The 16,229-nt window shown below is 40.1% G+C and overlaps 1 long non-coding RNA gene across 1 annotated transcript in view; it reads left to right on the plus strand.

Moving 5' to 3' along the window:
* The first annotated feature begins 11,498 nt into the window (after positions 1-11,498).
* LOC118416696 overlaps positions 11,499-16,229 on the plus strand; it is a 13,263-nt gene continuing 8,532 nt past the window's right edge. The window contains exon 1 of the long non-coding RNA XR_004831251.1: positions 11,499-12,868. This is a non-coding gene — a long non-coding RNA (uncharacterized LOC118416696). The remainder of the gene's footprint in view (positions 12,869-16,229) is intronic.

The raw sequence follows: 16,229 nt of genomic DNA on the forward strand, positions 1-16,229 counted from the left end.
ATATCTCGGTAAAGTTTAGCAGGCATCAAGGAGTGGAGACAGTTACGGGCAGGCTATCGACCCGCACTTTGTGGTTCAGACCAGAACTTTAGGGGCAAATTGTGGATAAAAAGTTTTCAGAACAAGTTTTAGTAGGCAGATTCCATTTTTTAAAAATTCTGAATGGCTTTAGCTTGTGTTCTGTCAGGCTCTTTGCTGTGGCCTGCATACATACTATTTCATACAATTGCAACATTACAACAAGAATATTTTAACCAATAGCAAGTTACACTGGACAGCCTTGTCACGGTGTTGTAAAATTAGTTGATTAGGTATTAAACTGACCTCTACTTCTAACTTAGAATCTAGCCTATCGAACTGAAGTAGTGTTACATATATTACAAAACCCACACATAATAGAAAAGGTGGGATCTTTCGTCTTCCACTGTCTTCGAAAAAGGAGTCGAACCCAATAACCCAGGATCTAGAGTTAGCTTTTACTAGTTTTAGACTAGAGTAGACACTTGTGATATTGTATTTTACACTGTCTGAATCTTTTTTGTTACCTGCAATTAGCCCACGGGCAAAAATTTGCAATAAAACTTGTTATATTCTACAACAAATTAGTATCATCATGTATCTACTGCAGATGACCCAAACAATTTAAATTCTCTCATTACTCAATTCAAAGAACTAAGTAGCCTTATTTCCTCGAGCAATTGTTGACTAAATCACAGGGCTGGGAATAAAAGAAGTAAAGTAAATGTACTCTCATTCCCAAGTTAGTAGCCTTATTCCTGTTTGATAGTGATTTAGTGCATTTACTAGTAACTGGATTACAGCACTGAAAGCAATTGAAAGTAGAGTTCCATAACCTCATACCTTTGCCAAATGGTGTTATCCTTGATGCATGACTTACATAGAACTTAAACTCAAAATCCCAGTAGGAAGCAACGAAATGGCCATTCTTGAACTTAACATACATCTTACCAACACCTGCCCACCTACTAAATATCATGAACATCCATCCACAGCTCTTCAAGTTATACTGTTTACATCCACAGTCGCTCCACAACAGCAAAGCTGAAATCATAACCTTCTTGGCCAAGGTAACAACTTTTAGTGACCTTTATTCATGACTCACCTGGCCTTATTTCCTGGAGTGATTACAGTACTGGGAGTTTGTAATGTCCTACATACATATATACCCAACTCACAGTTGACCTAATTATGTCACTGGGAATTTTAGGCTATTTAAACCAGGGCAGTACTGAATAATGGACCACACTGACCATTACAGCTAGTCAGTGCCAATAGAAAGTGTCCACTTTGTAAGTCATCTCTAGAAGCACTTAGTGGAAGTAGACTGTCCCACATCCCCATGATGAGTGCATTTAGAGGTAATCTCAGATGTATAGGAAACACTATGGGCACTCTATGGGATATTAAAGACAATGTTTGATCTTCCCAGTGTATCAGTAGGATAAGTTTTCACTGGGTGATATTCTCTAAGTGCTTGGATGACTGAAAGCCAGTCCTTTGATACGATCTGACATTTGAAATTAAGTTTACCATCCTGAATTCAGTTTATGTCTTTTCTCTTGTGCCCCTGCGTTTTATCAATTCGGCTCCAAACCGGGATGACATTGGTGCCACTAATTTGTCATGGATGGTGAAAGCAGCTGAAATAAAAAGTAAATCAAAGCTCCATATTGTCAATTTTTCTCCAATAGACTTGATTGGCCTTAATTGTTGTGGTGAGAAATGTTGTTGGCAGCATTTAAGGGCTATTTGAAATAACTGTATTTGATTGGACTGAGGGGTTGAGTTTTGTTGCGTAGTAGAGGTCTCAAAATAACGACACTATCTTGGTACCACTTAAGATCCTTGGTAATCCTTCTTTTTCTTGAAAACTTTTGCCCAATCTGGAAATTTTTTTAGTTAGAAGGAACATGCAAGCTTTCCCATTTTGGTCAAAATTTGTTCAGTGCATCAGTTAACTTGTTGTTAAAAAACAGGTTTGAGTTGTTGGGTGCTGCAGGTTCAATCAGGAGGAAATGGGTCAAAGGTGAGGCTTCTTTCACAAAGCAAACTTATCTTGGAGTTTGAGCCAAACAACCTTCTGTTTTCTGTGAATGGTTATAATCTAAATACATGTGACTTTCTCCATAGTTAAGAAAAACTTTTAAGGTTTTAAGATGAACTTTTAAGGTTAGTGCCTTTTTGAAGCCTTCTTTTAGTGTATTTCAACATGCTTCCCTATGGACAGTTCAAACTTTGATGTCTGCCCTAGAGTAGTAGAGACTACAGGAGTGGGACAGAAGAAGGAAAATGCCAATATTTCTGTCTAGGCTCAGGTATTTCGCAACTGTGGTTTTGATGTACTGGTTGTATTGCCAGACAGTTCCTTGATAAGCATGTCCAAAATTACCCTTCAACAACGCATCTCTTCAAAGCCAACTAGAGAGATTTCTTTGAGGCTTTTCAGGGACCAGTCATTTGGCTGGACTTGACTCAGACTGGACTTGACTCAGCAGTTTTAGATACCAATTGTGAATCTAGCTGATGTACATCAGGTCCATGTAAAAAAATTCCTATATCCTGGACCAAGCACAGAAATGAACATACCATTGACTGAACAGTGATAACTTTAAAGGGGCTCCTCCATTGGTATATCATCAGGATGACTTTATAACATCACCATTTTCAATTTTATCTGCATAAGACTTAGAAACATCTTTCTTTCATCCATCTGATTGCAATTTTGGGAATAAACCTTTATAAAGTCTCCAAAACTTGCCTATAATGTGCAATGGATGACTCCAAGTTGTTCATGGAAAGAAATGACATCATTCTAGAATAACTGACAGAAATTAACTAAGATGGTCAGGAATATGGTGTAGGATTGTGTGTACATGTAGGAGTTTAAGAAACTATAAGTTTTCTTATAGGAATGGTCTGACACCCTTTATATGTATGTACAGAGAAGTTAAGAAAGTGAACTGAGGCTGTCCAAGCAAAACTTTCACACGCCCCCACTATGTTAGGTGTTTTTAAACTAGATCAAGAGTTGGGTTCAGAAAAGGGAGGTGTCACACTCCATGCAGGCTGATGTAAGGGAAGTGTGAGCTTGTCACATGGTAACACTTGGGTGAAGCCGGAGTAAGCTACAGGTGGCATGAACGATGAGCAAATTTCCCCCATGCCTTACTAGACTGATGGCCCTGCACCCCAGGTTAAGACTTTGATGCATGCGTGATTTGAAGAGGGAAAGTGATTAATTAAAGGTTAGTTGCGGCAGTATTAAATCCTTGTCACGGGAACTCCTGTGGGTCCCTGTCAGCACGCGGGGGAGTGACTCACTGATGGAACGCTTCAGGTTTTATTGATGCTTAATTTTCTCAATATGGGTGGTAAATGGAGTCATGACTGCCATCTGATCTGGTCAGTCAATTGTTGGTCAACCCACAAAAGAGTGGACAGTTTACAATGCGTTTCTAAAGGTTTCTAAAGTTGCATACTACATGTAAGTATAATAGGAAGAAGACAGTTAAGAATTGGCTGCCACCTTTGAAAGGGGACATTTCTTCCTCAACGACAGTAGCTCCATGATGCAGCAGTTGTGTAACATGATGATAGAAGGAGTTCACCTTCAGCCCCAGGATTCACTGCTAGAAGGTCATGATCAAGTGAAGTAGATAGAGTACATGTTCAGTGTACATTGTATAACAGGAAGCATAGGTTTATTCCTGTCACAACTCAAAATTTTTTTACACCATAAAAATGATGAAGAAATTTGTCTTATTGAAGTAGAATTTTCCTGATGAAGGTAGTGTAAGGAACAATAACTTAGTACTTATCAGAAAAATATCCTTCAAATAAAAGGACCTTTGTTTGTAATATCATTATGTTATTCTGAAACTTTGGATCGCTCTTAGTGTGCGAATACTTTCATCTCACCCCACAAGAAGAGACGAACATCATTTAATGATTTGTGACATCACCTATCAGGTTTGTTAAGAACTGCAGTTGGTACAGGTGCTCAATGCAGTGCTCTAAATTATCGTACCAGCTTACACATGCTAAAGCTTACAAGTGATAAAGAACATTAAGCTGATAGTTAGATGGGTTGTTATCCGAAAGTGAATAATGGTATCATTCAAACCAGAATGATAATGAATTGTTTGATAGAAATAGAGCAGCACTATTTTTCAGGTTACTAAAGCCTTGCTCTTTCTGGGTTCCTATTCATCACAAAGTTTGCAGATTCCTTAGTCAATTTTCTGAATGACACTGTCAGCTATTAAATATCCTCAACTGCCTGGCACTTGACCCCTTGTGCCGATAAAAGGCAGGAAATAGCGCAGTTCTGACAGGAGATACATCTATGATCGCCGACTGGAGGGCCTATCTTCTACCAACACCTTAACCCAACAATCAACCCTCCCCACAACTGTGGCTATCTGGGTTTCTACCAGTGATTGCCCCACCCATCATCCTGTCACCGCAGCACACCTTACCATCGGTGGGAGAACGATACCGTTATGTAATCACGTCAAGTCGGACACAATAATGGACTCAGATTCCCCGGGGGAATGCTCATTGCCTGATGATGATTGCAAATTATCCTCAACGGTGAAAGATGTGCATGATTTTAGGGAATGGTCCACTTGTCATGGTATTAAATCCAAGCTGGTATGGATTTGGGGGTAGTCTATGGGACTTATCTGTGTCTGATGAAGAACCAGGGCAAATCTGTTTGGCTTACTGTCACTATCTTTAACTCAGTAGACAAAGAGCATGGCTAGTTTTACTGTTGGTGATATGTTTGAAGCCAATAAGTCCAGTAAATGTGGGAGTGTTATGTGCCCTGGGTCAGATACAGGCAGCACAGGAGTGGTTTTATCAGTGGCAATGGCCTTGGTGCTGAATGAACTGCTGTGATGTGTGCTATTTGATGTTGTTCATTCTGTAATGAGGTAATGGCTTAGAATGATGTAGAAGGTGCTTGAATCTAGTAAGATTAGTCAAAGAGCATCAGATTCTATAAACAAGTGTTGGGAATCTCCTAAAGCTGCATCACTTGGTATTCTGTTTTGGACTTTGGTAGTGCGTCATCAATTCTTGTTAAAAGTTTTCTTCTGTTAGCTTATCTGAGATCTTTTTTTCTTTAAAATTTGAAGGCATCTAATCTTCAATTTGGCTGTGGTGTGACTAACATTAACCCTCAGATAAGTTTTCATGTACAATGTACTAGTAGTGAACATTTCCCCTTTACTTTATCAGAACTTCTATTTTCAGAAAACTTTAATTTGATTTCTTCAAAATGAATGTCCTTCCCAAACCTACCAACCATTATCCTAGCCGGCATCCCAACTTTCAGTCTGTGTGTGGAATGTAGGTTTCTACAACTCCAAACTTCTGATGTCAAATTTTTCCTTTTTACTTGGGCTTCACTTGAAGGCAATTTGATGGTTCTGATCCCACGAACCCTCCAGCCCTATTTGCGTCAAATCTGATGTTCTCAGTATCTCATTCTCTTTTTCCTAAGGGACATTCCACGCTCTATCTTCTCACATGGTTTCAAAGATGTTCTCAAAACTGAGGATGTACAATTGAAGGGAGATAATTAAGAGCCAAGGACAACCCAGTGAGCTAATGCAAAAAAGTTTTTGCGTTAGAAGGGTAGCAGGCATGATGGTGTAGAAAAGACAGCCTTCTTTCCCTTCATGCAGGTTCATAGCTTGAATGTAAGTTCATCTGTGGTGTTAGTCAACATTATGTTACAATTTTGAAAACGTCACACTTTCAGTCTGGATGTGTGACTTAGGCTTTGGGTCATTTCAACTTGATAAGGATCAGAGGACTAATGGAAAGCTTGTTGGTAAGCTTTACTCTGTGTATGGTAATAGGGTTTTTAGAATTGTAACATAAGGTTCATAGCTATTTTGATTTGATTTGATTTATTTGGCTGTATAGAAAGAAATTACCCAAGTAGCCGGAGGCTATTATAAAGGCTATTTAAAGGGTACATTTAGACATTTCAGACCTAAAGATAGTATCCATACTTCCTAGTGGGTTGAGAACGGCATGTAAGAATCAATGGACACAGTTCCTTTTCTTGAGCTTCCGACTGCCTTTTACTGGTGTGCACTTCATCTTCCTGTAATTCTTGCATCAAAGCCTCCTCTGAGTTTGTCTGCCAGTGTTCTGCGGCTCTCTGAGTTCAACAAGGATTGATTCACCCTTTACTCAGGCGTCAGAAACTACTCTGAAATGACAGGAAGTGGGTGTGAAATATCCAACCTTACAGCCAGCCAGTGTGCAGATAATTGAAACGAAAGGGCACGGGGGTGGGAGACATTTTTACCTGACCTTTCGGCACTCCAACACATCACAAGACATCTCAGCGGGGTGTCTTTTATGTTTTATTGCTTTGGTGAATACTAATTTCAGCTTGTCTGGGAAAAATGCCAACAATATTCGACACTGTATGATAACCTTGAGGGCAAACACAATCAACTAACATTTATTAAATCAAAAGAGCCTGAAAAAGGATTATATGGAACAGTTGATGTTTAATTTGTTGTACTCGTGAAGTTTTGAAACTTTGACTGACACGTTTTTGTCAGTAGGCCTGCCCTCTTTCTTTGGATTCAAACTGATTTTCTGTCAAGGAGAGATTAGCTACAAACCTTTATCTTCAATGTATCAGTGGGGTGGAGACAGGGGAGTTGATAATACATTCCATTTGTATCTTCTGCTATCATTGACCCACTGTACCTTTTTTGTCAAGTAAAACTAGAGCTTAAAAGTTTGTTGAGTTTAAAACTGTCATGGCATGGCAGTCAGAAGAATAGTTGATATAGCAAGAAAAGGGGCTTTATTAAACCGAAAAGTAAAGTTAAGAGGGGAAAGATTGTTCCAACTTTGACACTTACATGCATGCCTTGTTGCCTAATTGACACATGTACCTTCCTAAATTTCAGATGTCAATGGAACAAATGTAAACTTCTAGATGTCATCTGAAAGACAGTTGCTCCTTCTATAACTGTTACTATAACTGCTGTATGAATATTTCATGCATGAGGGAGCTATTGTTTTTCAGTGGCTGTGTGTACACAATGTATGTTTGTGTATGGGCATGGGTTTGATGTATTTCCCATTCTGAGATTATGATGCTGTTTGGTACACTTGTACTCGGGTAGGTTTTGTAATCCAAAAAATGCACACCAACGTTTGCGGGTCTCTAAGATTTATTGCTATTTGGATATTGGACTTAAATTCCAATTTCACATTTCCAATCTGTTTCCAAGTCTTGAATGATCAATGACTAAGTTTTAAACCTTGTCTCCTGGTGCCATTACTGGGACATCAGCCAAGAAACCCACGATTCATGGTCTCCCTTTGAGGCAGAGGTGAAGAAATCAATATTCGTGGACATAATGTGTCCTGAGAAAAGCATGTCTGCAAGTTGACTAGTCCGGATCACCTGGGCTTGTTGAAACTTAAGCATTGTCATTCATATTATTGTTGATATTCCCACCAGAAAGGTATTGTGCAAGCAGGACAGTTACAAAACAATCTACTACCAAAACCAATTTTGTATTAGAGGAGATAACGAAAACAACCATGCTTCTTTAAACTCCATTAGGAACTTTGTAAGCTAGTGTACCTACCAGGGAGCTATGTTTTGGGTACCTGAAACGAGGAACAACACGACGTGAAGTTCCTCAAAACACGTCATTCCACACGAAACGTGCCATTTCTCAAACGCCGCTATCTTTGCACGGGTGCGGAGTTACTGTCGCGTGACTGTAACCGCACGCGTGTAAAGATAGCGTCGCTTGAAGAATAGCACGTTTCGTGCCGATTGACGAGTTTTGAGCAACTTCACGCAAACTCCGAACGCGTGCATTACCTCGCCCCGTGCTGACTTCGCACGCTTGTGCACAGAACGGACACGCGTTTTCGTGGGCGCAAAAGCGACGGGCATAGCGGCGGACATTGCGCGTGCCGCGTACGTAGTCAACAGACACGTGCATGACCTCAAAGCAACCCGAATTGGCACGTAATCCATGTACACAAGAAGCGGAAAGCGGTGGCGTAAAACGGAGCGCATTGATACGATGAGTAACGTGTCGCAAACGTCGGACTTGAAATGCGTAAATTTCCTTTAAAAAAACAGGAGTCTACAGTGGTAGATAGGAACATCATAGCCGCTATTTTGCAACGCACAATGCTTTGCGAGGTCGGGCGTACAATTCCTCATTTTAACCGAAAGTCGCACGACGTGCGTTACCTCATTACAGAGCCCAGCATTTGCACAGCGTAAACAACATATTTTGTGTAAACAAACATTTTTGACGCAGCGATACAAAGCTAGTAGTAGATGATTACTTATTTACAAAGAACTTACAACGAAAACTGATGATTTAGTTTGGTACTTTGGAGGAGCGAGTAGTAAACTTACAAGCGATACGAGGAAATGCTCCGCCGACACCGTAACATTTTCTACTATATCTAACCAATCTATTTACGGCGTACGTAGCTGAAAATAAATGATAAACATTACAAAACAGAATTCATACCTTGTACTATGTGTGACTAAACCACAGCTTCCCAAAGGCTGACTCGCTGAATCCAAACAAGTAGTGACGCAGGTTGTAAATAAAGAGCTGAAAGAAACGGCCCGACTGTAAACACGATTGTTGTTCGAATGACGCGGCTAAACAAAATATGCACGCATGCGCGCTGCTTACCCACGTGTTACCTAGGCAACCAACCAGCGCAAAGCATCTCGGTCTGGGCGATACTATTTATTTTGAGGGGTGTCAGGTATACTATAATACATGTAATAATGAATCTATTAGTATCGCCCTTGGTATCGCTAAGGTTCTTTTTGCATTGCCGCGCCAGCGGCAATGCCTTATGCCAGCTTTCTTCCATGGTTCCATGGACGGACCTTTTAACCCAGCCCTTCCAAAGCCCCTTCCAAAGGCCCTTCTTTCCTTGCCGAGTTTCATTGCTTAGTTAGACAATGGTACATTCCAGGCGAGTATTTAAACTCTCTTCTAGACGCATGTTACTGTATGTGGTCCAGCGTAATAAATCTACGCTTTAACTCACCATGTTTATATAAAGATATATCACAAATTGCATCAGAAGGAACTTATTTTGTAATGAAAAATAATGCATATTCATTGTGGGTCAAAAAGTTTTACAAAACCTGTTTAATGTGCCAATAATTCATGTGACATAAATTATGATAATGAGGTAAATTTCCAATATCCCCTTTTGCTGCATTTCCTACTGAAGTTGTAGGTGTCGCTCTCAGCAGTTCAGTCATAAAATACGCGGCAATGCACAGCTTTTCTTAAAAGATTTCTTGTTTAATCACCTTGGTATCGCATTGTGGCAAAATTGATGGACAGATTTCATCCTAATCCCTGCTAAAAGAAATGATTTCATTGCTTTCAGTCCACACAAAAGTTAGTGTGATATTTATATTTTGCAAATAAAAAAATATGGTTGAAATGAATAATGGATTCTTCGCCATGCTACTTTGTGTTTACTTCATTTTTAAGGTGGAAACTTGGAAGATTGTTGACTTATCGATCGAACGTACGCAGCATTTCGGTAGTTCGATTTTCCAAGATAATGTCCAAGGAGATCCTACGGTAGCATAAGATAGTATCAAAAGCTGGCAGAGGAGTGGAACCGGCCTAGGAGTGTTTATGCGACCTGATTGGAGACTATTTCCAAAATATAGAATGGACTCAATGGAGACATAAAAAGGTAAGATCGTGTTACATTTTCTGTAGATAATCTGAGAAACCAAGTCAATAGATACAGTGTAACAATGTGGTAAGTTGTAACTTATGTCGATAACACTAATATTAGTAATAAGGTTACATTTCTTGGGAAAAACGACAGATTATAACCATCTGTTGGCTGCAACGTCGGAGGTAAATGTTGGCAAGGGAAATACAACATAGCTACAGTTTTCATTTCACATCCAGCCAAGAAAACTCCCGAATATAGGAATAAGCATTACTTAATTCTATTTATACAAAATCTTAGCGGAAGGTGTCGGGAAATTCAGATGGAATTTTAATAGCTTCTTAATATAGGCTCTAGCCAAGCGATCGTAACAAAAAGATACGTATCATGTAGTTCTCTCCATCTGGCCGTTGTGTCACTTCACATAAGAGCCTGCCCTTGACGAATTCTTTGGGGATTTTTCCGATCTACCACTTCAATCCGCGAGACTCCCTGGGACGAGTCACTTTTTTTTAACATTGTATAATACTCCATTTCAGAGTTTATTTACGGTTGGTTTGATACAATTATTACCTTCCCGTCTATTTGGTAGAGATGTTTCATTTTATATCTATCTATAATCTTATATAACGTTACATCTTATGTACGAATACTCGACTTCATTGTTCAGATGCCGGTCGTGTTATGGCAAAAAGAGAACCTACCGAATGTGTAGTTTGGATGGGTGGAGACAATTTCACCGCGTCGATCAATTTGAGTGACACATCCTGCACGAAACATTTTCTTTATCCTTGGTTGATTATTGGTGTTGTTAGCAGCTTATAATACAGAGTGATGGAAATCATTCTATAATGTCTTGAATATACGCATGTCTTTTGAATGAACTCCGTACGATGCGTTCTATCTCCAACATGTTCATGTCGGGGGAGACACGATCGGAGAATTCGGAAAGGACTTAAAACATTCATGATCCATTTGTTTTCAAACATGTCTCAATTTTCAAATTTGTATCAATTTACTTATGAATTTCTATTAAATCATCAACGTACCGTGTTGCCGACGAGTAATGAACACCATTGTATAATGTATTAAGTATTTGCATCGGCAACGTTCTCCATGGCATGCAAATCAATGTCTATCTGGCTGATTTGAATGAAGTACGATGTGTTCTATTTCCAACTTGCTCCTGTCGGTGGAGACACGATCAGAGAATTTGGAAAGGACTTTACATTCATAATCCATTTGCTTTCCAATATGTCTCATTTCAAATGTATCAGTTTACTTGTAAATTTCTATATATTAAATTATCAACGTACCGTGTTTCCGACGTTTGAAATAGCGGCCCGGCTGGAAGTAGTTGCTGACGAATTATGACCATGGTATACACTTACCTTTGATGCTTCAAAAGTAACGACACTAGTATGTCGTGACGTACTGTACATGTACTAGTATATGCACAGGTGTTGTTAATACAAAAAACAGCCTAGAACAGTTTTTAGACGTGTCAGAAATACATGTACATGTAATACGTACTAGAAGTAATGTTAATTTACGCAAAGAGCCAGCGCCAACACAAATAACTTTTAATAAACAAGAAATGAAAACCATTGTTTTTGTTTCAAGCTGTTGTTTCCAAGTAAAGCTGTTCTATTGTTATACTGACAAGCAGCTTTCATGGATGGTTGTTTTTTCTTTGGGCGCTTATCTTTATACTAGTAATTTACCTTATCTTGTTTATTCCGTACTTCGTATATTTTGGAATGGATCCAATGTAATCGTTAGTAAGGAAAACAATGTGAAAGGAATTATTATAAAGTTCCTACCACCAAATTAAATGAAGGGGTAACAAGGTCCAAATTTTAAAGAAAAACAGTTTGAATCTCCTTATTCGAAGGTGGAAAACGGAAAGAATCAACCATTAATTTGCAAGAAAAGACTTTTCGTTTTTCTTCTTGTTCCTCAAATGTCATTTATTGTAGGGTAAGTCAAGACGCAACTTGTGTTAGTAAAACCAAGCTCCTTGGTAAAACCGTTGTTCTGAACACAGTTAATAGAAGGTAAGTTTCAATCTTCATGCAAACCAGAACAGAATTTTTTCGTCAGAACAAGAAGTTGAAAGAGATCAACATACAAGTAAAAGGGCGTGAGAAACTCTTCCTCCGACCAAGGAGGTTGTTTTTTTAACCTCCTTGCTCCGACAGTTCACACCGACCTACTTACATATAACAAAAGGTAAGTTGATAGGTGATAATGATGAATGAATGAAGACGTCTATAGTGTAGTGTCTTTCACGACTCGACGGTCAGACTGTACTGTCGGCTTTAACAAACGTTAGCGCTGATGTGTTGCAGGACATTTTGGACATTCAAGTCACAGCGAGTTGTGAACAATAGAGTGTGCACCAGAGTCCTGGACGTGACATTCTAGACACAGATGTGTATTACAATCTTTGGCTTTTGTCTGTTTCGTTGCAAAATACAGGAAACCAACATGAGTTTGCCATAAAAAAACACCATCCACGTTGTCACCAGTTAGCGAGATTGATTTGCTGATAGACATTAGTTCGTCAATCCGAACACCAGATGTTGTTTTGTTGTATAAAGGGCTAATTTTACAGGGACAGTGGTATTGGGATTTGACATTTCTAGTAAAAAAAACTTATTTCGAATAGCAGTATTTGAATTTATTTGGAAGTATTTGGCAATATTATTATACACAAGCTTCAGGCATTGGTGTTCTTGTTCTTGTGAAGGAGCGATATTACAACCTATATACTATAAAAGTCTATTCAATATTGTTACTGTATATAATTTATTGTATAAACTACTCTATATACAAAATGCGTCTTACTTAGTTGAAACCAGAAGGTTAGGATAAACGAACGTAGTGTTACTGTTAGGATTAACAAAATATCGTCAACAGAACTGAACGACACACACACACACACGTATATATAGAACTGAACGACACACACAGATACATGCACACACTTCAGAACAACACAACTGCTGGCAGACTGTTCTTCCTTCGACCAAGGAGGCTATACTTGTAATTAACCTCCTGCTCCGACACTTCAAACCACTGAGCTTCGATATATTGTACCTGCGTATTGGAGAGAAAACAAACAGAAACTCATTATCCATCTCAAAGGTAGTTGACAACATCTTAAAAAACGGTAGGGTTTTACATGTAGGTTGAAATGAAATAACACTATAATGTTATATAGCTGAGCGTAGATTTAATTTGTCAGAGGAATCTAGCCGTTTGATCAAACCACACTTCCCAGACTTTTCCTTCTTTTAACCATTGTTTTAATAAAACTTCGTAGTCCATTTCAATCGCCGAACCAAAAACGTTATATCCACTAAGAATTACCTTGTAACATGTGTTTATCGCTGAATTCGTCTGCGATTGCTAAATGAGATTAGATACAAGCCCCACATATCCTGTTAGTGTTATTTCGTGCACCGTAACCGTGAGAAGTCTGCTACATTCAAGTTTCCCGCACAGCCCGCGGCCGCCTTTGGTCATGCCGCCTCGAGCTCGCGACAAAGCGGTGGCGCCATGGTGTCTGGGAAGGACCATTCTCGCATGTTGTGGAAAAATTATTTGTAGTTTGAAAATATCTGGATAAACTAACACTGACATATATAGCCACAAAACGTGACTTTCCTTGTCAAGTTTCGCAAACAACAGTTTATCTACTGAGTTTAACGGGATAAAGTCAATTATGAGATGCTTTATCAGAAATTGTGTTTCATTACTCTTTCCGACTTTGAGTCGTCTTTCCTCCTTGTAAGCAAATACGAAGCTTGTCACTGAACATTGACGAAGAAAATCATGATATCTCGTGAGCACACCAAGCACGCCATTTGCCGGCGACGTACACCGAGAAGTAACATGGAATCCAGTCAAGTTGTGGCACGGCCTACCGTAGTTAGTGTAGACTCTCTACGGGGTCAGTGCAGCTCTAAGCCGCCAGTGTAATCATTCACACCCGGTAGCATTTTCCCCGGTAGGATTTTGCCCAATGGGAGTTAAATGTGCCACAACTGCTGGCCGGCAATTAACTCCCACTGGGCCAAGTCTAACCGCGTGAAAATCCTACCGGGTGTGAATGATTACCCCGGCGGCTGAGAGCTACACTGGCCCCGTAGAGAGCCTAAACTAACTACGGTAGGCCGAGCCAGTAGTAGACTGGATTCCAGGTTAACCGAGAAGAAGCGTCACAAAATACTCCAGGATTACCGATTGTAAACAAGACATCTCCGTACTACACGATAAATGTCGCTTGCCCAATAATACAAACATGTACTTCATTTTTATTATTGGACTAATTAATAACAGCTTTACGATCGTAATCATGTTTACAATTTCATACTTAGGGTCTACATTTTAACACACGTGCGCCTCAATTAAAAGGATTTACGATATCGAAAACACTGTATAGTAAAATAATAGTACTGTAATAGTCGGTACGGTACGCTCAAGTCTGGCAGAACAATTCAGGTAAACTCGGGGAAAACTGCGACAGCACAGTACACTTGCAGTCAGCAGAAATGGCGGCGTTTTTTTAATGAAGATCTGTGAATGAAGATTTTATTTGAGATCGAAATGTGTTGAATGAACCATAATATACGCAGTACACGTACTAAGCTGTAATTACCTAGGAGTTGTAACAATCGCACATATCAAAGCCATTTGTAATCAAATTCATTATTTACATGGCGTCACCTTTGTTTACAGAAGTGAACCACACTGGGCACTACGAGTCCGGTAGAATTTTCCTTTATGATATAAGACGTTTTACACACGATTAGATGCTACAAAATCTTTGACTACTGTCAATGTACCACTAAAATCGAGTACCGGTAAGCTACTGGCCATGGCACTTGAATTAACGGAAAGAAAATGTGCAAACTGCGATAATTCTACATAAAACAAAATGGCGGCGATCTTTGTTTATAGCTTCACGCAATGATAACATTTACCGACGTGCCTATGTTCTCCGCCATGGCTTGGATACTTGTTCACTTGGTCAAATACGCCTTGCAGCCATTTGGTATGCAGAAGCTTGAGTAGAGTCAGTTTCAAGTCAAGTCCAAACGGAGAGGACAAACTGCAATGTTTCGCCGCCACCCAAGAGTACAAACAAATTATTACGGGAAATGGCGTCGGATTCGAGTTAAGAGTTTGGCAATTCAAGTAGCTATGATAATTGTGTGATAGCCCAGTACGATAGCCATTTTGCCCCGGGGAAGAATGATTGTCAGCGGAATTTAGCCGTCCGATCAGACCACACTTCCCTACGTTTTTTTTCTAGTTAACAAACCACACTTCCCCACGTTTTCCTTCTTTTAACAAACCTTCGAATTCGTAGCCCATTTCAATCGCCGGACCAAAAACGCTGTATCCAGAAAGAATTAGCTTGTAACATGTGCGTTGAGCGCTGAATTCGTCTCCGATTGTTGAGTGAGATCAGATATAAGCCCCACATATTTTGATTTCGTGCACCGTAAGCGTGAGAATTTCTAGTTGAACAAGTTTGCTGCATTCAAGTTTTCCCGCGCAGCCCGCGGCAGCCTTTGATCATGCCTCGGGCTCGTGACAAAAAGAGATGATCAATCAATTTTGACAAGGCGATGGCGTCATAGTGTCTGGGGAGAAACGACTTCGTGTGATGTCAAAAAATAATGTGTACTTTAAATTTTTTATTCATTTATTTATCAAACTTCACAGATCAGGTACAATCTGAGGGGAGCCGGCAACAGAAATCTATCTGGATAAACTAACACTGATATATATATTGCCACAAAAGCGTGACTGAGCTGTAGTTACTTCAGGCTCGTTACTTAGGAGTTGAAAAATTTACACAATTAATATCAAAGCTATCTATTTGTAACAAATTTCATTATTTACACAGCGTCAACTTTGTTTACAGAAGTAAAACACATTGGGCACTACGGAGAGTGAGGGTCCTTACAAGCCGTATTAAACAAGATTACATGCTACAAAATCTTTGACTACAATGTCAATCCCGGGCCCGGCTTCCCGGGCCCAGCTCCGTGCAGACACCGTAAAATTGAAGAAGCACACGGGCGGGGAAACATAGCAGTGTTGCCCGGTCCCGGCTCCCCGGGCCCGGCTCCGGCTCCGTGCAGACACTGGTAAAATTGAAGAAGCACACGGGCGGGAAAATATAGCTGTGTTGCCCGTTCCCCGGGCCCGGCTCCGTGCAGACACTGGTAAAATTGAAGAAACACACGGGCGGGAAAATATAGCCGTGTTGCCCGGGCCGGCTCCCCGGGCCCGGCTCCGTGCAGACACTGGTAAAATTGAAGAAGCGCACGTGATCATCCCAGGGCCTGGTTTGAGAGCCGAGTCTGGCGGGGCGGGAAAATAGCCGTGTTGCCGGGCCTGCCTCCGTGCAGACACCGCTAAAATTGAAGAAGCGCACGTAATGGGTC

This window comes from Branchiostoma floridae, chromosome 5 (genome assembly GCF_000003815.2).
Source record: "Branchiostoma floridae strain S238N-H82 chromosome 5, Bfl_VNyyK, whole genome shotgun sequence".
Lineage (NCBI taxonomy): Eukaryota > Metazoa > Chordata > Leptocardii > Amphioxiformes > Branchiostomatidae > Branchiostoma > Branchiostoma floridae.